General features: G+C 35.2%; 1 pseudogene; it reads right to left on the bottom strand.

Moving 5' to 3' along the window:
• Window positions 1-248: 248 nt before the first annotated feature.
• Window positions 249-18,735, bottom strand: LOC110597369 (phosphatidylinositol N-acetylglucosaminyltransferase subunit P pseudogene; annotated as a pseudogene).
• Between the last annotated feature and the right edge of the window lie 5,792 nt (window positions 18,736-24,527).

The following is a 24,527-nucleotide window of genomic DNA, read 5'->3' as shown; positions in this document are numbered from 1 at the left end:
CGGTGTGCTTCATAATTGATTGCAGATGCTTCAATTTTTTTTATTTATTTTTAATGCTGTATTTTATTTATCCTATTAATGATTAATAATTAAAAACATTTACAATATTCATTAAAATTTACTTGGGAAGAACAACTTTCAATTTTTTTACATTTCAATATTGAGCAATAATAAGAGAAAATAGATAATTGTGGTCAAAATTATTCTGTCAAAACATCATGCTTGATATTAGCCTCTTGACATGCAACTCAGTTTTTGATGTAAAGTTCTTTGGCTGCAAGAAAGAACATTTCATTTACTTTACTAATGGGACTCTCTGTTTTTTTAAATTTTTTTTTCAGTTGTAGATGGACTCAATACCTTTATTTTATTTGTTATTTATATGTGATGCTGAGGATAGAACCCAGGGGCTAATGCATGTGAGGCAAGTGCTCTACCACTGAGCCACAACCCCAATCCCTAGGACTCTCTGTTAATGCTGGGATGGCCTCTGCTTAGTATTTCTTCTGCTGTTGATTTTTAGCATAGTTATCTGTGATTGTATGAATGGAGTTGAGTGGAGAAGTACTCATCATGTTAATTCCAAATAAGAATACATAACCCATTCCTATAGTAATAAGGAGGTAAACAGGTAACTCGACTGCCCAATATTTTGATGCCAGTAGGTTATGCCTAATGAGTTTAGCTAACATTCAGGAATAAAAGCCGAGTGATGGGGGTGGATCTCCTAAAAATCAAAGGGAGATCAGTAGAGGAAAGGGACTAAGGGGTGGGAGGTTAGAGGGAGGAGAGAGATTCTGAGAAGTTATATTAGTCAAATTATATTGTCACATTGTGTACATGTATGAATATATAATGACAAATCTCATCAATGTGTACAACTGTAATCCACCAATTTTAAAATGTGGGGAAAAAAAAGAAGCAGGAAAAATAAAATTGATGGTTTATAGATTGTCGGCTATAAGGTGGGTAGGCACCATCCAATCAGTTGAAAACCTAAATAAAACAAAAGACTGGGCTGGGATGTAGCTCAGTTGTAGAGTGCTTGTTTAACATGTTCAAATACCTGAGTTTAATTCCCTGATACTGGATACGACAACAAAATCAACCAACCAACCAACGAACCAACCAAAACAGGACAAAAATAAATAAATAAATAAATAAATAACCTCCCCCAGCAAGAGAGAATTCTTCAGCAGTTTTTGAAATGGAACTGCGACACTGGTTCTTCTCTAGCTCTCTATCCTGATACCTAAAAATTTGGAAATTTTGGACTTTCCACTTTCCAAATTTTTTTAAAAATTTTTATTTGTATATGGACACAATATCTTTATTTTTATGTTGTGCTGGGACCAAACCTAGGGCCCCATGCATGCAAGGCAAGCACTGTACCACTGAGACACCACCACAGCCCATTTTCCAAAATTTTGTGAGCCCATTCCTCAAAATATATCAATCTCTTTCTCCTTGCCTATTTCTTTTTCTTAATTTTTTATTTTTTCTTTTTAGTTATATATGATAGTAGAATGTATTTTGACATACATACATGGAATATAATTTCCCATTATTGTGAATGTACATGATTTGGAGTTTCACTAGTTGTGAATTCATATATGAACATAGGAAAGTTATATCTGATTCATTTTACTGTCTTTTTTATTTCCATCTTCCCTTCCTTCCCTTCATTCCCTTTTGTCTAATCCAATGAACTTCTAATCTACCCACCCCACTATTGTGTGTAAGCATCCATATATCAGAACATCTCGTCTTTGTTTTTTGGTCTTGGCTTATTTCACTTAGCATGGCTTATTTCACTTCTCCAGTTCCATCCATTTACCAGCAAATGCCATAATTTTATTTTTCTTTATGGCTGAATAATATTCCATTGTGTACCACATTTTGTTTATTCAATCATCTATTGAAGGGCAGCTGGATTGGTTCCAAAGCTTAGTTACTGTGAATTGGATTGCTATGAACATTGATGTCGCTGCATCAATGTAGTAATCATGTAGTATGCTGATTTTAAGTCCTTGTTGGTATATACAGAAGAGTAGGGTAACTGAGTCAAATGGTGGTTCCATTCCAAGTTTTCTAAGGAATCTGCTTTGCTTTCCAGAGTGGTTGCACCAATTTGCAGTCCTACCAGCAATGTATGAGTGTGCCTTTTTCCCCCCACATCCTTGCCAACATTTGTTGTTACTTGTATTATTGATAATTGCCATTCTGACTATAGTGAGATGAAATCTCAGTGTAGCTTTATTGCATTTCTCTAATTGCTAGAGATGTTGAACATTTTTTCATGTATTTCTTGACCAATCAGACTTCTTCTTTGAAGTGTCTGTTCATTTCATTTGCCCATTTATTGACTGGGTTATTGGTGTTTTTTGTGTTTTTTGAGTTCCTTGTATATCCTAGAGATTACTGCTCTATCTAAGGTGTATGTGGCAAAGATTTTCTCCTATTATGTAGGCTCTATCTTTATGTCCTTGATTGTTTTCTTTGCTATGAAGAAGCTTTTTAGTTTTATTTCATCCCATTTATTGATTCTTGATTTTATTTCTTGTGCTTTAGGAGTCTTGTTGGGGAATTTAGTTCCTGAGCTGACATGATAGAGATTTGGGTCAACTTTTTCTTCCAGTAGGAACAGGATTTCTGGTCTAATACCTAGGTCCTTAGTCCACTTTGAGTTTTGTGTAAGTTGAGAGATAGGGGTTTAATTTCATTTTGCTACATATGGATTTTCAGTTTTCCCTGCACCATTTGATGAAGAGGCTATCTTTTCTCCAATGTATGTTTTTGGCGCTTTTGTCTAGTATGAGATAACTGTATTTATGTGGGTTTATCCTTGTGTCTCCTATTCTGTGCCATTGATCTTTATGTCTATTTTGGTGCCAATACCATGCTGTTTTTGTTATATAGCTTTGTAGTATAACTTAAGATCTGGTATTGTGATGCCTTCTGCTTCACTTTTCCAACTGAGGATTGCTTTGGCTATTCTGGGCCTCTTATTTTTCCAAATGAGTTTTTTTACTGCCTTTTCTATTTCCATGAAGAATGCCATTGGAACCTTAATAGGAATGGTATTAAATCTGTATAGCACTTTCGGTAGTACAGCCATTTTGATAGTATTGAATCTGCCTATTAAGAACACGGGAGATCTTTCCATCTTTTAAGGTCTTCTTCAAATTCTTAATTTAGTGTTCTGTTTTCATTCTAGAGTGCTTTTACCTCCTTTGTTAGATTGATTCCCAAAGTTGTTTTGTTTTTTTTTTTTTGAGGCCATTGTGAATGGGGTAGTTTTCCTAATTTCTCTTTCAGTGGATTCATCACTGGATACATAGGAATGCATTTGCTTTATGTATCTTGATTTTATATCCTGATACTTTGCTGAATTCATTTATGAGTTCCATAAGTTTTCTGGTGGAGTTTTTGGATCTTCTAAATATAGAATCATGATATCAGCAAACAGTGATAGTTTGACTTCTTCTTTTCCTATTTGTATCCACTTAATTTCTTTTTTCTAATTCCTCTGTAGAGTTTCAAGGATGATGTTGAATAGAAGTGGTGAAAGAGGACATCGTTGTCTTGTTAAGTTTTTAGAGGGAATGCTTTCATTTTTTCTACATTTAGAATGATGTTAGCCGTGGGTTTAGCCAATATAGCTTTTACAAAGTTGAGGTACGTTTCTACTATTCCTAGTTTTTCATTGAACTTGAATGGATACTGTATTTTGTCAAATGCCTTTTCTGCATCTATTGAGATAATCATGTGATTCTTGTTTTTAAGTCTATTGATGATGAATTGTGATGAATTATTGATTTCCATGTGTTGAAACCAATTTGCATCCCTGGGATGAACTCCACTTGATCCTGGTGCATTATCTTTTTAATATATTTTTGTATGCAATTTGTCAGGACTTTATTAAGAATTTTTGCATCTATGTTCATCAGGGATTTGGTCTGAAGTTTTATTTCCTTGATGTGTCTTTGGTTTTGGTATCAGGGTGATACTAGCTTCATAGAAATAGTTTGGAAGGGTTCCCTCCTTTTTTTATTTCATGGAATAATTTGAGGAGCATTGGTGTTAGTTCTTCTTTGAAAGTCTGGTAGAACTTGGCTGAGAATATGTCTGGTCCTGGGCTTTTCTTTATTTGTGGGCTTTTGATGGCATTTTTAATTTCATTATTTGAAACAGATATGTTTAAATTTTCTATGTCCTCATGATACAATTTAGATAGGTCATATGTCTCTAGAAATTTTTTTGATGTCTTCATTTTATGGGAGTATAAATTTTCAAAATAGTTTCTTCAATAGTGTCCATTGTTATATTTCCCTTTTCATCATGAATTTTAGAAATTTGAGTTTTCTGTCTATTTCTGTTTAATAGCTTGGGTAAGGGTTTATTGATTTTTTTTATTTTTTCAAAGAACCAATTCTTTGTTTCTTCAGTTTTTGGATTTTTTTTGTTTTAATTTCATTAATTTCAGCTCTGATTTTCATTATTTTCTGTCTTCTACTTCTTTTGTTGTTGCTTTTTTCTTTTTCTAGGGATTTAGATGTCATGTTAGGTTATTTAATTGTTGACTTTCTTTTTTTTTTTTTTTTTGATACTGGAAGTTGAACTCAGGGGCACTCAACCACTGAGCCATATCCCTAGCTTAGCATCTTGGCTTTGAACTTATGATCCTCATATCTCAGCCCCCTGAGCTGCTAGGATTATAGGCATGCACCTTTGCACCTGGATTAACTGTTCACTTTCTATTCTTTTAATGAATGAGCTCAATGCAATGAACTTTCCTCAGCACTGCCTTTTAGTGTCCTAGATATTTTGATATGTTGTGTTGATATTCTTATTCACCTCTAAGTATTTTTTTAATCTCATTCCTGATTTATTCTGCTATCCATTGGTCATTCAATAGCATATTATTTAGTCTACAGGTGTTGGGGTAGCTTGTATCTTTTATTTTATTGTTGATTTCTAATTTTATTCCATTATGATCTGATAGAATGCTAAGTATTATCTCTATTTATTGTATTTACTAAGAGCTGCTTTGTGTCCTAAGATATGGTCTATTTTATAGAAGGATCCATGTACTACTGAGAAGAAAGGGTATTCAATCATTGATGGATGAAATGTTCTATATATGTCTGTGAAGTATAAATTATTAATGGTATTTTTTAAAGTTCTATAGCTTCTCTATTTATTTTTTGTTTGGAGAATCTATCCAGTGGTGAGAGAGGTGTGTTAAAGTCACCCAGCATTATTATGTTGAGGTCTATTTGATTCTTGAAATTAAGAAGGGTTTGTTTTGATATATGTAGATGCTTCATTGTTTGGGGCATAAATATTTACAATTGTTATGTCTTCCTGATGTATAATTCACTTAAGCAGTATGAAAATGGCCTTCTTTGTCCCTTCTGATTAACTTTGGCTTAAAGTCCCTTTATCTGATATGAATATAGAAACCTCTGCTTGTTTAGGAGATTCATATGAATGATATGTTTTCCCCGTCCTTTTACCTTCAGTCTGTTGATGTCTTTGCCTATGAGGTGAGCCTCTTGGAGAGAGCATATTGTTGGGTTCTGCTTTTTAATCCAATATGCCAGTCTATATCTTTGATTGATGAGATTAAGTAATTTACATTCAATGTTATTATTGGAAAATTATTTTTATTCCCTTACCATAAACACAGTAAATTTTCAAAAAGTGTTCACAATTTATAGAACAGAACTGCTATAGGATGTGATGATTATCAGGGAGAGGAGCAAAGACAGAAGTAAAAAATTAAAGTAAGAGTGAATGCAAGTATAATAGAGATTGGCTGTTAGCAGAAGACAAGAGAGAAAGAAGGGAAACAGAAAAGTGAGAATATATATATATATATATATATATATATATATATATATATACACACACACACACACACATTTAAAAAATTAAAAATAAAAGAATGAAAAATAACTGAAATATACTAATTGAACTTCCTAGTCCTCAAAAAAACTGATCAATAAAAAATAACTTACATCAAAAATTAAGTCTGGTCAGGCATGGATTGTGAGTTCAAAGCCAGCCTCAGCAAAAACAAGGAGGTAAGCAATTCAGTGAGACCATGTCTCTAAATAAAATACAAAGTAGGGCTGAGGAAGTGGCTAAGTGGTTCAGTGCCACTGAATTCAATCCCTGGTACCCTCCCCTCAAATGCATTCTACTCTCATGTATAACTAATTATAACAAATGAAAAAAATAATTAAAAATTCTAAAAATGAGAAACAGTACCAAATATGAATGTATGAATGTCCATGAACCATTAAGATCACAATTGAACATAGAAAAGGAAAAAAAAAAGATCTTGATGAAAAGTTACAGAGTTTTTTCTGTTGGAGTTCAAAATATTCTCAGCTTTCCTTCTCAGCAGTTTTAGGTGGGTCCCTGGAGTGTGATGCTTGCTCACTTCAGGGTTAGGTTGCTGGAGTGACAGAGGTAATCCCATAGGCAGAATTCCCAGAGTCAGGGTTTAGGCTTGTGTAGGCTCCATGTTCTTCACTGAATGCCATTTAGTCTGGAGATATTAAATCAGCACACCTCTAGGGCCCAGCTATTGCCAGTTGCTGGAGGACTATACGCTGGAGGACTATACCCCAAAGATCTCCCCTGGCTTCCATGTGGTGGAGGAGCCAATTCTTAGTTACTATATTACCTGTGGACCCCACATTTCCTGGTCTCTGGTTTAGTCTCCAAAATCAATATCTCTCATCCCTACTCTTTTGGAATCCCAGCCAGGTGAATCTCTCTCAGCCAGTTCTGTAAGCAGATGGTTTGGAGGGGGAGGGGGAGAGCCAGGTGCATTTCCTTGACCTGTTATCCCCTGTGTAAGTCTCTCTCCACATTTGATTTTCTCCTTAGGCTCATTCCATGTTGTGCAGTGTGGGTTTCCCAGGCCTGTATTTTGAACCAAACTCAGATTTGCCAGAAATCAGCTTCAGCTACAAAATGGTTTCTTCCTCTGACCTCCACATGCAGTCGAGATATATTTGGCTTCTTTCTGGCACAAGGAAAAGTTTAGTTGGGCAGTTTCTTTCAGTTGAAAGGGGCGGTGTCTTTGATTGTTAAACTCTGCATACCCAGACACACCTCAGGGCTTATCCCTCCACTTTGCTCACAGATAGACCACTCTGGCTGGTGCCTCCAACTGTGGCAGCAGCTGTGGCTCTGGGGATTTATTTCTTATTTTATTATATCTAGTCTCCTGAGTCCCCTGCTTTGAATATCAAATATTAAATTCCTTTAAAGAATGCCCCCTCCCCCTTTTTTTTGTTCACCCACCTTGCTGAGAAGCTGCCTATCTGCTTTCTAGGTTTCATGCCATGGAGCAGCCAGGAAAGTGACCTTCTCTATCCCACTATCTTGAAAACCCTCCTCAACTCTTTCTCTACCTCCCTACCTCCCTCTTACCCTCCTCCATATATACCCCCCACACTTATTCATTCCCATCTACTGCCGGCATTACAAGAGGATTGTCCTAAGGATTAAAACCAAGACAGTGGACAAAATTATTGGTTTTAAGGCTGGGAATGTGGCTCAGGCGGTAGCGTGCTCGTCTGGCATGCGTGCGGCCCGGGTTCGATCCTCAGCACCACATACCAACAAAGGTGTTGTGTCCACTGAGAACTAAGAAATAAATATTAAAAATTCTCTCTCTCTCTCTCTCCCTCCCTCCCTCCCTCCTCTCTCACTCTCTCTAAAAAAAATATTGGTTTTAGGCTTTCCATACTGAATTATGCCCATTGTTCAAGTGGATGCCTAGTTGCCACTACTCCCCTAAAAATCTCCATTAATCATGAGTGAGATATCTCTCACCTGCAAATATCCTAAAGACTATGCGAGTTGCTGTGTGGGTGTTGAGACCCAGGATGTAAAATTTTGGTCTCTAGCAATTGAGAGATGTGAGGAAGAGTTGGCAGTGTAGTCATGCTTATGCAGAGGTAACAATAGCTCCCAGGTAGCCCAGAGCATTCAGCCCTCAGAATCCTGCATCAATCCATAGGCCCTTTCATACACAGGCCAGAAAACAAAGGTGCATGATCAATATTTTACATAGTGAACACATGCTCAGAAGAAAATGTTTATGACAATGAATGTATACACTTAATCAAGGTATTCATTACTTAAATAAATGATAATAATACTAATAATAATCATCATCATAATAATAACAGTAACCTTTTGGAAGCATCAACAACAGAGTAGCTATAGCCATGTTTGGCCTTTCCAATGATCCACTCTTATAGGTTTCATCATCAAAAAATCTACACACTTGAAATCTTCTGCAATGATCTGTCACCAAGGAGGTAAGAACTCTGCATCCACAGGCCTCAAAAAATATGCTGTATTGTGATATGACTAGAGAACACAATCCCCCTGTTTAGGATCACTAAAAGCCATCTCCAGATGGTATCTATACAAGCTCATCATTCTTGCAACTTATCATTTATCAACTGCTGTGTGGCTGCATCTAAAAATATCATATGTATTGAAGTCATACTGATATTATTATATGGCAGAAACCCATTCCTGTGCTGCTGATAACAAACCAACTGCTATATGATTTTGCAACACAACTTTTTGTATTTGATATTTTTCTTTATTAACTAGAGTTAGAGCCTGCTTTGTAAGATTTAAGGTTTGGCTGTGTACTCTGTATCTTATTCAAAAAGGTTACATAAAAATAAAGAAAATACATCATCCTCGTGAGTTTAAAATTTTATTTATAATATAGTCTTCTCTTTAGCTATAACCACACCATAATTTTCCATAGGCTGTATGGTTTGAACCTAGTATCCTAATAATGCCAGAAGAAAAACCAGAAGTTCAAACATATTGAGTAACATTTTCAAATTAAATCAAAGTTTAGGCAGTAAAAAATTGTCTGAATAAAATGGAGATCAACAGACTGTTGACTATAATAGATAATGTTACCTTCAGTATACATCAAATATGGGTTTCAATATGTAAACCTTAGGAATAAAGCCAGAATCAATAAAGGGGTGATTTTAACAGCTGCTTCTCTGCTTATCATTTCAATTTTGCCTATTCATAAACCAGGAAACAAGAGCCAATATTGTAATGAATATCTATAATTTCAGTGACTAAAGAGGCTGAGAAGAAGGATTTTAAGTTCAAGGCTAGACTCAGCAACTAAGTGGGGCCTTACGCATCTTAGCGAGAACTTGGCTTGTCTTTAAAAACAAATGGGCTAGAGATGTGATTTGTGATAAAGTGTTCTGAGTTCAGTCCTTGGTACAAAAAAAATTCTGCTTTTTTTGTGCCATTATCTAACTTCTAAAACAATAATGAAAGATTGATAATTCATGTAGTCTAGAGGATGTGAGTTGTGGCTTTGGGGTCACAGAGAATTGATCCTGAATTCCAGTAAAGTTGCTTAATATTCAGGAGACCTTTCAAATATTCTTTCACACTGAACAGCTATGTAAACCTAATCCATTACAAAAAGCAGAATGATACCAAGTGTCAACATATGAGCAATTCTTTAGCCTTATCTGTACACATAAAATTGACAATGTGTTTTTACTCCTCTTGTAGCCAAAGTGCAGAGTATATTTCCCAAATTTTAGATCTAAGCTCTTATTTTTTTATGAGTGACTTATGTAAATCTGTGACTATGAAAGTTTATTAGTCAGGAAACACTTTGAATACTTCGTTTTTGCTTTCATAACACTGTCACCTCCATGAGAATGAGCCTACCTTAATTTATTTGATTCTGAGAAGAAGGGTGCTTTTTTGGCAACCATATCTCCCTCTGAAGTTTAGTAACCTTACCAACTATCACTTAATGCAGTAAAAAGATCCCATATGAACCCAGACTTAATTGATGATAAGCCCACACTTGAGACAATAATTTTTATATGGTTTCTTCTTATTCAGTGATAGATATCTAATTCACTAATCATGGGCTGAATGCCAGGATTCAATCAATCATCACATGTGGAACAGAAGTTATGTGAAAAATATATTGTGCCTTATAGGTATTGGTTAAATTTTTATTAATTTAAATTTAAACTTTAATCTCTTGACAGGTTTTATTGAATTATATGGAAATATGTGTAGACTTCTATGCCTTTAATGTTTGATGATATTCTCAGAGTACCCCATACTAAAGAAGAAAAATGAAATCACAACCCTCATTAGGCTAAAGACAAAACTGCAAAATAATTTTTTAAAAATGTTTAGACTCTAGTTACTGGGTTACTGATGATCTGATGACCTAGAGTCTTCTCTCCAGTGATACCAATCTCTTTTGGTTAAAGTATGATATCTAAAATAAAAATGGATCTGTGCCCAGAATCCTGTGAGAAACAGTTTCCACATTTGTACGCTTCTGAGTTGTAGATGGCTTATCTCTCAAAGTGCAGAGTCTCTCCTGTTCTTTGGCCCTGAGAGAATGTTGTTTGGTATGTTTATTCCATAACCTATGACACAGAACTGAGTTGTCCATTTTTTTCACCTTGCTGAGGTCAGGGTATTTATAGATCTCAAACATGGAATGTAGCTGTGGTGAACATAGATATCCCTGAGAGGTCAAAAATGAATTTTAGGATGAAGCTTGAAAAATACATTTATTTATTTGTCAGTTTATATTTTCAAAAATAATAATATTTTAGATATAGTAGTTTAAGTTATTAAATTGATTTAAGCTGTCCTTCTTAATTTTTATTATGAATACTAGAAATTTTTAAATTATACTAATGCATTATATGGTTTTTCCCTCTAGGAAAATATTAATGCCTTAGGACATTGCTTAGAAGTTTAAAATTAAATTTTCTTTCTCATAAGACCAGAGAGCACAAAAGTTAAATGAAATTTTAAAGTAATTTTGATAAAATTTTTATTCATGAAAGTATATATTTTGGGTGTGTGGGAGATCTTGCCTCTTGGTTTTATTTTCCCTATTGGGTTTCTCCCCACTGAAATTAAGTTTTCATAACATAAGAAGAACATCTCATAATCTTTTACCTTTCTCCCTCTCACTAAGGTGTGGCTGTAGAGTTTAAGAGTCGTGAGGATAATACCAATAATGAGAAGTGATGAGATGTCATTCTAAGTCCTCATCAGCCTCCCCAGCTCATGTGCATTTTTTATTGAGCTGGGTGAACATTTGTTTATTTGCTCTACTAGTTGTACTAAATTTTGTAGTTTTTTAACCCTTTTTACAATCCTTGTTAGTTACCACCAGATTTTTCCATGGCATCATTTACTCTAGGGCCAGAAACATCTGGTCTGGTGGTCTGCACCTTGGTCTTCTCACCCTTCCCTCTTATTAGGTGAGGACAACCTGTCAGAGGCCTCACTCTGTTTATCAAGGTGAGGGGAAGTGATTAGTTTATTCTGAGGGCAATACTGCAGGGCTTCTTTAGGCATGCCTGGTGAGGCTGCATGTTTCAAACTGAAGTTTTTAATATGGAGCTTTTTTAGGCCAGGCCTAAAGCCATCCTCACAGTAGTGTAGTTAATTTGTCCAAAATTAAGGTGTTTTTTGATTGTTTGTTTGTTTCTTTAATGTATTTGTCCCCAATTGAATTTTTTTCTTTTTTCTTTTTTTTTTTTTATAGCAGGTATTTAACTCAGCGACACTGAGATACATCCCCAGTCCTTTTTTGTATTTATTTAGAGAGAGGGTCTCACTTAGTTGCTTAGTGCCTTGCTTTTTCTGATGGTAGCTTTGAACTCATGATACCCATGTATAATTCTTCTGTGCCACAGGGGTTATGGCCTGTGCCACCAAGTTTGCTTTCAACTGAGTTTTTAAATATGTAAAACAACTTTATTAAAGTGACATTTAGAAGCATTCCTAATATTCAAGCAAACTCCTTTGTCCTGGTGTGGCAGGAAATAAAAGTGGAACTGGACTTTAACTTAAATAACAAGAAAGTTCAATTGCAAGGGCTTACTTAGAACACAGATAACTAGAAGGTTACAGGCCATAGCACTGTTGTACTTTTTTTTTTAATTTATTTATTTTAATTCTCGGCGGACACAACATCTTTGTTTGTATGTGGTGCTGAGGATCGAACCCGGGCCGCACGCATGCCAGGCGAGCACACTACCGCTTGAGCCAAATCCCCAGCCCCACTGTTGAACTTTTTAAAATATTTGTTTCTTAGTTGTGGATGAACAAAATATCTTTATTATTATTATTATTATTATTATTATTATTATTATTATTGTTATTGTTATTGTTATTAATGTGGGTCCAGTATCAAACAGACTGCCTCATGCATACTAGCCAAGAATTCTACTACTGGGCTGGGGATGTGGCTCAAGTGGTAGCCCGCTTGTCTGGCATGCGTGCGGCCTGGGTTCGATCCTCAGCACCACATACCAACAAAGATGTTGTGTCTGCCGAGAACTAAAAAATAAATATTAAAAAAAATTCTCTCTCTCTCTCTCTCTCTCCTCTCTCACTCTCTCTTTAAAAAAAAAAGAATTCTACTAATGAGCAACAACCTTAAATCCTTACCTGGTATTTTTTTTAATATTTATTTATATTTAATTTATTTATATGGGGCACTGAGAATTAAGCTCAGGCCTCATATATGCTAGGCAAGCACTGTACCATTGAGCCACACCTTCAGCTCTTTCCTGGTACTTTTTAAATACCTGTTTTACATAAATTTTAATTAGTAGCTTTAACCCTTTTCCAATATTTGTTTGGATTAAATCAATAACCTATAAATCAGTGAAGTAAAGTCTAGTTTTATCTCAAACTCTGATTTTACTTCCTCTTTCTTCCCCAGACCAGACACCTTATCACAGTGTCTGAATTAAGATTCCCGATTGAGGAATTTACTGTATGTTGTCCACATCTCAAACTCCAAAATTTACCTATTCCTTAGTTTTGGAAAAGTCTTACAGAATTTGTCTAGAGGTACCAAAATTTCTTGGAGTACTCAGAAGAATCCATATCTGAGTCTTGCCTTTTAGGGAGCAGTTTGAATTATAAGTACGCAGACTTTAAGGAAAGTAGATGAATGATCTGCAGCTGGAAGAAACCTTTTCATCAATACCTTGCATCTAAAAGGCACTTCATTTGATTCCTTTTATTAGATACTGTGCATAAACCTACAATAAAAATGGAAGTGAAGTAATATCTTTAACAAATGTGTTCCAATTTCTTTAGATATTTATCCAGAATTATAATTCCTGGGTTATAGGGCATTTTTTAAACCAAGAATTGTTATTGTTATTTATTTGTACTTATTTAGGCACTTTACCACTTTGTTACATCCCTATTTTTTTAATAAGACAGGATATCACTGAGTCACTTAAGCCATTGCCAAGTTTCTGAGGCTGTTTTTAAGTTCCTCCTGTTTCATCCTCCCAAGCCACTGAGAGTACAGACATTCACAATGATACCCTGCTTCAAAAAATATTATTAGTGGATTATATGGCATTTTTATTTTGAGCTCTTAAGAACCATGATAGGGGCTGGGAATGTGGCTCAAGTGGTAGTGCACTTGTTTGGTGTTCGTGTGGCACTGGGTTTTATCCTCAGCACCATGTACAAATAAAGATATTGTCTCTGCCGAAAACTAAAATGAATATTAAAATTCTCTCTCTCTCTCTCTCTATCTCTCTCTCTCTCTCTCTCTCTCTCTCTCTCTTTCCCCTCACTTTCTCTTTAAGAAAAAAGAACCATGAAAATTTTTGAAAAGAATCTTTATTAACTTTAAATTGTAACCAAAATTTTTATCTATGCATATACACCTATACTCTGGAGTCCCTACTATCTTTCAGATATTTGTTTAGTTTGGTGTGGTTTGGTGCTAGGAATTTAACTCCGTGTGTGTTTACCATTGAATTATGTTTCCAGTCCTTTTTTTTGAGACAGGTGATATATCACTAATCTCTCAATAAGTTGCTTATAGCCTTTCTATGTTGTTAAGGCTGTCTTTCAAATCACAATCTGCTGAGGGCCATTGCCAAGTAGGAATGACGCATCAAAATTTCCTTGCCAGCATTCCCCATGTTGCTTAGAGAAAGGACTCGTGGAAATGGACTTGCCTTGGACATTCGCTATGACATTGCATGTATGTTTGAGAAAGGTGACCCTGCTCAAGGACCAGGGTGGATCCGGGTTTAGGGAGGATCCTACTGGATTAGGGCGGATCCAGGTGTAGGGTGTATCCTTCAGGTTTTAGGGAGTATCCCGCTCCTTGGGTTTAGGGAGTTCCCGGTTTAGGACAATCTGGGTTTAGGGCAGTTCCAGTTTTAAATTTATTCCTGCTGGGAATAGGGCATATCCTGCTGCCTGAGTTCCCTTTGAGTTCTCCTGAAATTCAAAAAGTATTTGGGATTCAAACCTGGTGTAGTATGTGAATTTTGCGGCAGAACCTGAATTTCCCCAGAACGTGTTTGTAGAGGCTGGTGTGAGTTCGGGAATAAAAAATTACTGTTTGAATCTACAAAGATGTGAGTGGCTCGTGATCTTGTGCCCAGCCAGACTGCGGCAACAATCCTCTTGACTTGCCTCTCCAGCCTCTAGTATGTTGGCCACCACACCTAGCTCTTTCAGATTATTATAATAACCTTTTCAACAACACTGCCCATGCTACAGAAAATCTCTTTGACTGATGCATTTTATCCATGTGGAAAGTTTATATGAAGTAGCCAATGTAGGACTATTCTGTACAGATTTGTTGGAATAAACAGGGATCATTGTTTTTTAAGCTCCTTTCTGAACAGCTGTTTGGTATCATAGTTCATAAAAGTTCTGGGAAAAGAATGTAAATTCATTTGTTTGAAATCTACAGAGATTTACATAAGCTCAATCACCTTTTGTTCTAGAGTTTGGAACCTCAGGACATAGTAAGGTAAATTAAATATGTTAAAATTGAGATATTCAGTACACGCATCAACACACACATCCACACATACACACAAAAAAAACTTTCTGGGAGCAATTGGTAGTTCTTGCATTATTAATAGTGTATCAGGGACATAGTAACATAAACAAAATATGTTAAATGTGAAACATTCAATACACACATACACACACCCACAAAAAAAAACCCGAAAAATTTTTCTAGGAGGAATTGGTAGTTCTGTACATTGGCTAAATTACTAGTGTATCAGGGCTGGGGCAGGATTCAGGAAGTGCTAAAATCTCACTCAAGCTAAGAGTAGTTTACTGGATCCCTCCCTATTTCACCTATAATACAAGCTAGAGTGAACTTCATCTGTCAGCAACAGCAATTGGGAAAATATGCTGGCAGATTTTTTTTAGATAAATTGACAGCTTTGATATTTGGGTATTTTTGTGTCTCGGTCACAGCTGATGAAGCACTTGTGAGAAATTTTATGGCTCCTAGATATCACCATTTTTTTGTATCATTTCTTTCATATTTCCTTATTTTTTTGTGGTGCTAGAGATTGAACCCAGGGCCTTGTGCATACAAGGCAAGCACTCTAAAAATTGAGCTACATCCTCAGCCTCTCTCTCACATTTCTGTTCACTAGAGGTGATGATGGTAATTGGGTATTTTGTCCCAAGTATGGTACATTTCTTAAGACCGGACTGATATTCAGTGTATCTAAATCTCTCTACTCATTCATGATTTTGCCAAAGAGATACTCACAGTAGTTTTTTCCTTAAACTTATCTATAGACGGAGGGAGAGTATCTCATTTAATATTCTGCTATATTTTCAACATCATTCCCTGTTAATATTTGCTTTTTATAGTGTTGCTAAGTTTGGAACTGACTATCTTGCACATTCTGCACACACACTCTAACAGTGAACTTTTCCTCTATGTCCCAATTCTAACTTTATGTTGGATAGATTCATTCACTCACTTCTAATGTTATTTTTCATATGGTTGGTTTTACATATGCCTTTCTATTGCTCTTAACAATACAATTGATCTACATATGATTTCAGATTTGATTTATATTATGATATATTGGTCTGTATTCTTGCAATATAGTTTCATAATATACATTAAATGTGTCTCATAACAATAACTATATTATTTGTTTTTTAATTAAAGGTTTTGAGGTATTTTATACATATTTTATTTCAAAGATAATTTTTTGGTTCTTTCTTTTCTTTTCTTTTATTTGGTACTTGGAATTAAATTCAGGGGAATTGAGCCACATACCCAAACATATTTTGTATGACATTAGGCACGGTATCTCACTGAGTTACTTAGGGCCTCACTTTTTCTGATGCTGGCTTTGAGCTCACAATACACCTCCCAAGGTACTGGGATTACAATTCTGCACCAACAGGTCAAGCTCTCTTCTTGTATTCAAAGAAAAACATGCTATAATTTTGATAGGAAAATATTATATATTAAATTGAGTTAAAATAGTTGTCTTTAAAATGATTAGTTTTACTTACACACGTGCTATTTTATGTGCTTTTGTAAATTTTTATTTAGTTTGTGATAAGTTCCACATATTTGCCTTGAAATCCATTATACATATGATGTATTTAACAGATGTAACCTCAGTATAATACTTATGTGGTATTTTGTTCTCTAATTAAACCAAAAATCTTTCTGGGCTCCAGAAACCATTTTTTTTCTCAAATTTTATTATTTTTATTTTTCTAAATCACCTCATCTTTCCTCCTAGGCCACATATTTCTACTGTATTGACAAGTATAGCTCTAGTCTTATCCTATCACATACTTGTATGCTGTCATTGTACACACATACAATAATTTCTACAGGTCTAAGCTGCTTGGTGAAGAGTATTATATATATATATATATATATATACAGTTTTCATGATGAAATAACAGCAATTTCTACTCCATCAATTGTTAATTTTATGTATTATGTTCTTTTCTTTATTCTACTTTTTATAGAATTACTTTTTCCAAATTATTGAAATTAATGAGTTTTAAACAATTGAGTATAACAGTGCAGTCTGTGAATTTTCTTTTTTAACCTAAGACAAAATACATCCCAATTTTAATAGGCTTATTGTTATGTAAATGAAATTTAAAAACTTGCATATATAACACCCTTACCTGACCTTACTCTGGACTATTGATATCTGGGTGGAGGGGATCTCAAAGTGATCCATGGAAAAAGCAGAACAGAGATGGATCAGGATGTGACATTGGTGGATACTGAGTATGTAGTAGTGAGTATTCATGAATAAGTATTGGTGGAATAGGTACAGGTAGAGAAAAAAGTGCTGTGAAGAAAAGAGGGGAAAGAATGACCAGCTCAAGAGTTCAGATTTAAAAAGTCTAATGGTGGATCAATTATAGTATGAGGGAAAAGGGTAGTTTCTTTGGAGGCAGAAATAAGGTAGAAGTGAAAGAAGAAGGTAACTCTGGCACAGTCCCAAAGAGTAAGAGTCAAATGAACACTTCTCTCTCTCTGTGTCTCTCTATCCATATATATAACATTAGATTAAAGTCAGCCAGCCTCAGCAACTTAGAGAGGCTCTAAGAAAATCAGCAAAACCCTTTCTCTTTGTAGAATATTTTATTAAAGGCTGAGAGTGTTTCTTAGTAAAAAAGCATGTCTAATTTCAATTTGTCATATGAGAGAGAGAGAGAGAGAGAGAGAGAGAGAGAGAGAGAGATATCTTGCAAAAATTTAAAAAAGTAATCAGTGATACTGTTAGTGTCAAGGATGTAAATAATTTAAAAGTAATAGTGAGCTAGTTGGAAAACTCATCTAGGTTATTAACTACTCCTTGGGAAGTTAGTCTATTCTCCAAAATATAAAAGTGAGAGAGAAATCCTTTATCAAAGTGTATGTAAAAAAAAGAGGAGTTTTGACACAGCTCAACTTTAGCAGGTGATTAGAATTCTGCAAAATAATAAATCCTTGAGTTTTTTGGAATAATGTGATTTTATCTAGTCTTCATAAATGAAGATTGAGGTCTAATATAAATCAGGCTTGGGCTGGGGATGTGGCTCAAGCGGTAGCGCGCTAGCCTGGCATGCATGCGACCTGGGTTCGATCCTCAGCACCACATACAAACAAAGATGTTGTGTCCACCGATAACTGAAAAATAAATATTTAAAAAATTAAAAAAAAATAATAATATAAATCAGGCTTGGCAAAGGAAAAACATTTCAATGAAAAGTAAATGTATGAATAAACACATAAAACAATATTTAACCAAAAGTCAACATTCAGAATATTTATGCAATTATGTAATCACCAGTAATGTAAAAACAATGACAACAAAAGAAAAAGTGAATTAATAAAAACAAATAAATAATGTAATGAATGAATGAATTAATGAATAGCTAACAAGTGCAAAGATGTAATGTGACTGGAATTGTCAAAGTCAGCTTGGAGCCATGAAAAAATGTAAAGGTACATAGAAATGGTGTTTTACTACTTACTGAATCATACCTTATGAACTATAAATTCCACTCCTAGGTGGAAAGAGTTGAACACAGAACCCATTCACCTGGCTCTCTCACTTGGGAACTATGCAAAAAATTACCTTTTTCTTTTTATCAAATTTTATTGCTGCTTTTAAGAACACTACCCTCTATATTCATGCTATCATTGTAGACTTGTAGCATCTGAACCCCTCTAGTGTTCAAGTTTTTTTTATTTTTTTATTGCTCTTTTTCTCCCTACCCCCATATCATCCACTAATACTTATTTTGTATAGCAAAATCTACATACTCAGCAATCGCCAATCTTATCTTACTATATCCATTTCCTACCTTGTGCATGACCACTTTGAGATCCCCTTCATGAAAACATCAACAGTCCAAAGTGATCAGAATGGGGGTAAAAATTGCAAAATATTAAAGGTCAGTTAAACAACAAGAAAGCTATAAAGTGTGCTTCATTTAAAGGTGAAAATAAAAAAGAAAATCTTTAGACTTCACTAGTTAAAATAAAAGATCAAAAATTTATGAGTCTCAATAATTTGAATTATACTTGTGAGTCACTTTTTGGGGGGAAGGGATATAAGAATATTGTTAAAGAGTTTAAAGTTCAAACTGTTTTTTTTAATGAGACAAAGAATAGAAAAATTTAAAAAAATGTATATTAAAGTAATTGTGATATCATTTCATAAAAATATATATACATATTTATTCACAAATTGCTTTAACCTTATAAACAGTTATAAGTGTCAATACATTTCTCTCTGGGCTAGGTCCTATTATTGGAAGAAAACTTTGCCTTAAAAGAACCCCATACAGATGCATTTAATGCAATTAACAGGCTAATAATAATAATAATAATAATAATAATAATAATAAGTGAGGTGAAGAGGATTTCAGGTTGTGAAGCATACTGTAATATAAGTTACTTGAAAAGACATCACAGGAGAAATTTATACATTGTCTGAAGACATATATGTGTATATTATTTATAAAAAGTGTTTATGAGTTCTGTAGTGAGGGTGCACAAGTCTAATACACAGTCTTTTTTTTTTTCTCTTGAATACTTTTTGTTGTAGATGGACACAGTATCATTAGTAGTTTGTTTGTTGGCTTTTTTTAATATTTATTTTTAGTTTTTGGCGGACACAACTTCTTTGTTTGTATGTGGTGCTGAGGATCGAACCTGGGCAGCCCGCATGCCAGCGAGTGTGCTACTGCTTGAGCCACATCCCCCTCTTGGGTGGCTTTTTAATGAGGTGCTTCCTATTCAACCCAGGACCTCATGCATGCTAGGGAAGTTCTCTACCACTGATCCATAATCGTAGTCCCCAAACTTGTTTACTTAATCTTTTTTTGTTGTTGTTGGAGGGAGAGTGTATTCGTGTAGTGCAGGGGATTGAATCCATGGCCTTATATCAGCAAAACAAGCACTCTACTGACTAAGCTATATTCTCAGCCCTGATCTGTAGTCGGTTAACAATGACAATGGAGCAGCCTGTCATTTAGACTTTAATTCTGTGCCCACTTGGCTCAGGTTGGAGGCAGTGCCTGAAGCCTTGACCAATCAGTCACTTAGTTGAGAACTGTCCAATCCTCAGGCAGCCAGTGATGAGAGGGAGGGCTTCCACAATCTTCTGTTCCCTTGGTGTCTGGAACCCGCCATTTTTTCAATCTTTTTGTAGGCTTCTGTCCTGGATCCGGAGCCCAGGTGTCTGTGCTGTGCAGAATCTCAAAACAAACCACAGGGAGAACGCTGAGAACCTTGAGAGCCAGGAAATGGTAAGTGTGCCTTGTTATTTTGAGACTGCTTAGGAAGGTGGCTTAAAGCTGACAGGAGTAGCAATGGTGGAAACTGGCAGTCATGGCTAGGGACTCTTCCTGGTTGTCTCCAGAGTCTTGTGGCCAGAGAGTCTCTCTGTGGTATCTTAGCCTTTATCTCCCTCTGACTAGTCTAGTGAGGCTTAGACCAGCAGTTGAAAACCTGGGCATTTTGTTCCATAATTGTATAGTGCTTTCAGCTTCTTTCTAAAGTCCTTTGTGGGATTCCATGTGCCATGAGTCCAGCATGTCTCCAGATTGCATAGTGAAGACTGAGATAATTACCAGGAGAGAACTCCAAATCCATTTATTGTATTCATGCATGAGAGAAGCTGTTAATTTTAGGGCTTGTTACTCATAAGGGTTTGTTTATTTATTTATTATTATTATTATTGTGTGTATGTGTGTTGTTGGTTTTTTTCTTTTTTTGGTACCAGAAATTCAACCCAGAGGTGTTCATCCACTGATTCACATTCCCATCCCTTTTTTAATATTTTTATTTAGAGACAGGGTCCCTTTGAATTTCATTCTATTCATGAGTCCTGAGATTTTTAAATGTAGCAAAAGCAGTATCTCAAATCCAAAACAAAAATCTGAAATCTAGAACTTCAGTTTAGCTCTCCATAGCTCTCAAAATAAACCCCCAGTTTTCTAGCTCTCTGTTCACATATGCAAAACTAGGGTTCTCTTTTCACAGAGAATAAGTATAAAATAGAATAGATAGTATAATGACCATGTAATGTGGATAATGGGCCTCACTCAAACATACCTGGTGGCTAACTGAAAGATGTTAATGAGCACCATTAAGGTGTATTTCAAATGTAAAAGGCTTTGAAGCCTTCAACAAAGTCCTTTGTCCCAGGGGTGATTCCTCATTGAATTTGAAGAAAAAAGGATTGTTCACAGAAAGAATGAAAATGAGCCCATATGGTAGTCAGGCTGCCTTTTCCAAAGCCTATTCTAAATGCATTATGCTCCATGTTCTGCCCAAAACTATCTGTAAACTTCTAAGATGGTACACAATAATGAGTTGTTGTTTTTTTTCCTGGTATCATACCACATGGTGGTCGTTCTATTTCTTCTTGCTTAAATAGATTTTTTTTAATTCAAAATTTATGAGACAAGCACCCAGATTCAATTGGCAAACTGAGAAATTTTGGTGCATCTCAAAACTCCACTTTCAGCATTATTGATCATTATTTTCCCATGTTTTATTTCAAAGGTATGCATCATTTGTAATGTTTATCTTTAAGAACTGGAGAGCATTTTTAAAAGATTTTAATTTATCATTCTGAGATTTTTTCATGAGAAGAAAGCAGAATAAAATTAGGTGACATTAAAAAGAATAAATCTCTCCTAAATGAGGTTTACGTGTCCCAATTAAGGATTTTTAAAAACTGTAATGGGTCATCATCAATTGAGGGTTTATGTATTTATTAATTTGTTTGTTTGTTTATTTATTTATGGTCAGAGAATCTGGGGTTGTGGCTCAGTGATAAAGCACCCACCTAGCACGTGCAAGGTCCTGGGTTTGATCTCAGCACCACACAAAAATAAGTAAATAAAATAAAATAAATAAATAACCCACAGAAACATTCCAAACATTTCAGGAAACTCTTTTCTTCTGGTGTGGCAGGAAAAAATAAAAGTGGGACTAACTTGAATTTAAATTACATGCAATTTCAATCTCTCTCTCTCTCTCTCTCTCTCTCTCTCTCTCTCTCTCTCTCTCTCTCTCTCTCTCTGTACTGGAGATTGACCCCAGGGCCTCATGCTTAGAAGGCAAGCACTCTACAAGCTGAGCTATTTACTCAGCCCCATTTTTGGGGGGTGGGAGACCAGGAATTGAAGTCAGGGGAACTCTATCACTGAGCCACATCCCTACCCCTATTTTGTATTTTATTTAGAGACAGGGTTTCACTGAGTTGCTTAGTGCCTCACCATTGATGAGACTGGTTTTGAATTCATGATCCTTATGTCTCAGTCTTGTAAACAGCTAATATTACAGGAATGCATCACCATGCCTGGACAACTTCAATTTTTTTTAAGAGAGAGTGTGTGTGTGAGAGAGAGAGAGAGGGAGAGAGAGAGAATTTTTTTAATATTTATTTTTTCATTTTTCGGCAGACACAATATCTTTGTTTGTATGTGGTTCTGAGGACTGAATCCAGGCCATACACATGCCACGAGAGCATGCTACTGTTTGAGCCACATCCCCAGCCCCAACCAACATCAATCTTAAAGGCTAAAGTACACACAAATTAGATCAAAGTCCATGTCAATATCTTGGTACTTATATATATAAAGTTGTTGATAGACCTTCTATTTTATTTACTTATATATGGAGCTGAGAATTGATTCCAGTGCCTCACATGTGCCAGACAAGTGAGCTCCACTAAGCCCCAGCCCCAGCCCCCTGGTACATATTTATGGGGGATATTGGAGATTGAACTCAGGAACACTTGACTACTAAGACGAATCCCCAGGATTTTTTTAAATTATTATTTAGAGACAGGATCTCACTGAGTTTGTTAGCACCTCGCTTCTGCTAAGGCTTTCTTTGAACTTTTGATAATTCTTCCTCAGCCTCTTCAGCAACTGGGATTACAGGCTTGCACCAACACACCCAGCCCCTGATACATTTATAATACCTGTTTTATGTAGATTTTAACCAGTAGGCTTAACTTTTTTTCTAATATATATTTGATTTGAATCCATAAACTAGAAATCAGTGAAACAGAATCTATTTTTTATCTCCAACACTGCTTTTGGTTATGACTTTGTCTGAGTTAAGATTCTCCATTAAAGAATTTATTATGTCTTGTGATCTCATTCTGATCTCCCATAGGACATAGTTCTGAGTTTTAGAATATCTGAAACAAGGTTCTCAGAGATTCCAAATTTTTTGGAGTATTTATAAAACACCACTTTCTGAGTCTCGCCTTCCAGGGACCAGTTTGAATTTTAAGTGTGTAGCTTTTGAAGGGATGGACTAATTGGATGCTTTGCAGCAGGAAGACATTTTCTGATATACTTTCTATCTAAATGATACTTTATTTGTTTTCTTTTATTAGATACTGTGAATAAAGGTAAATTAAAAATAGATGTGTGGCAATAAATTTAGCAAAAGGATTCCTAATTTTTTACATATATACCCAGAGTTATTATTACTAGATTGTATGGCATTTTTTTTGACCTAGAATTATTATTTATATATTTTTTTATTTATTTAAATACTGGAGATTAACCCCAGGGCAATTTACCAGTGTGCTACATACCCAGTCTCCAACACTTTTATTTATTTATTTATTTTTGAGAGAGGGTTTTACTGATTTTCTTAAGACCTTGCCAAGTTCTTGAGGCTGGACTTTAACTTGAGAATGAATCCGTAGTTTTCTACCTCTTATTCTCCTAAGCCACTGGGAGTACAGGTATGTATGATTTTGCACTGCTACCCCAAATTATTACTAGTGGATTATGTGACATTTTTATTTTTGGCTTTTAAAGAACCTTAACACTTTTATAAAAATATATTTATTAAATTTATATTGTCACCAACATTTTTACATATTTGTGTACCCTGGAATCCCTATTAATTATGAGATATTTGCTTGGTTTTGTATGGTTTGGTGCTGAGTATTGAACCCAGAGGTGCATACCACTGAGATACATCCACATTCTTTTTCATGTTATATTTTGAAACAGGCTATCATTAAGTTGATTGTACCCTTGTTATGTGACTGAGGCTGTCTTTGTACTAACAATTTTCCTGTGTCATTTTCCATAGATTCTAGAATTTCAGGCATATGCCACCATACATGACAATTTTTGATTTTTATAATAGCCATTCCAACAGCACTGCATAGGCTGAATAAAATCTATTTGATTAATGCATTAAATCCCTGAGGCAAGTTTATATGAAGTAGCCAGTGTAGGAGTGTTGTGTAAAGATTAGCAAGGATGGTGAAATGTGATAGACATTATTATCTAAAGTGCATATATGGGGATGGGGATGTGGCTTATGTGGTAGTGCACTCGCCTGGCATGCGTGAGGCTGGGGTTCGATCCTCAGCACCACATACAAACAAAGATGTTGTGTCCGCTGAACACTAAAAAAGAAAAATATTAATTTTTTCTCTCTCTCTCTTTAAAAAAGATGAAGTACATATATGAAGACAGGAATTTATATGAACATAGTTTATATACAAACAGAGGTATAAAAAATTGTCCTCTATGTCTAATAAGAACTGCGATGCATTCTACTATCTTGTATTTAAAAAATAAAACAAAAAAAAAACTCTTTATATGTTTTT

The sequence above is a fragment of the Ictidomys tridecemlineatus genome, chromosome 16 (genome assembly GCF_052094955.1).
Source record: "Ictidomys tridecemlineatus isolate mIctTri1 chromosome 16, mIctTri1.hap1, whole genome shotgun sequence".
In the NCBI taxonomy this organism is placed as follows: Eukaryota; Metazoa; Chordata; class Mammalia; order Rodentia; family Sciuridae; genus Ictidomys; species Ictidomys tridecemlineatus.
The sequence above is the reverse complement of the archived record's forward strand: the minus strand, read 5'-3'. Positions and strand labels throughout refer to the sequence as shown.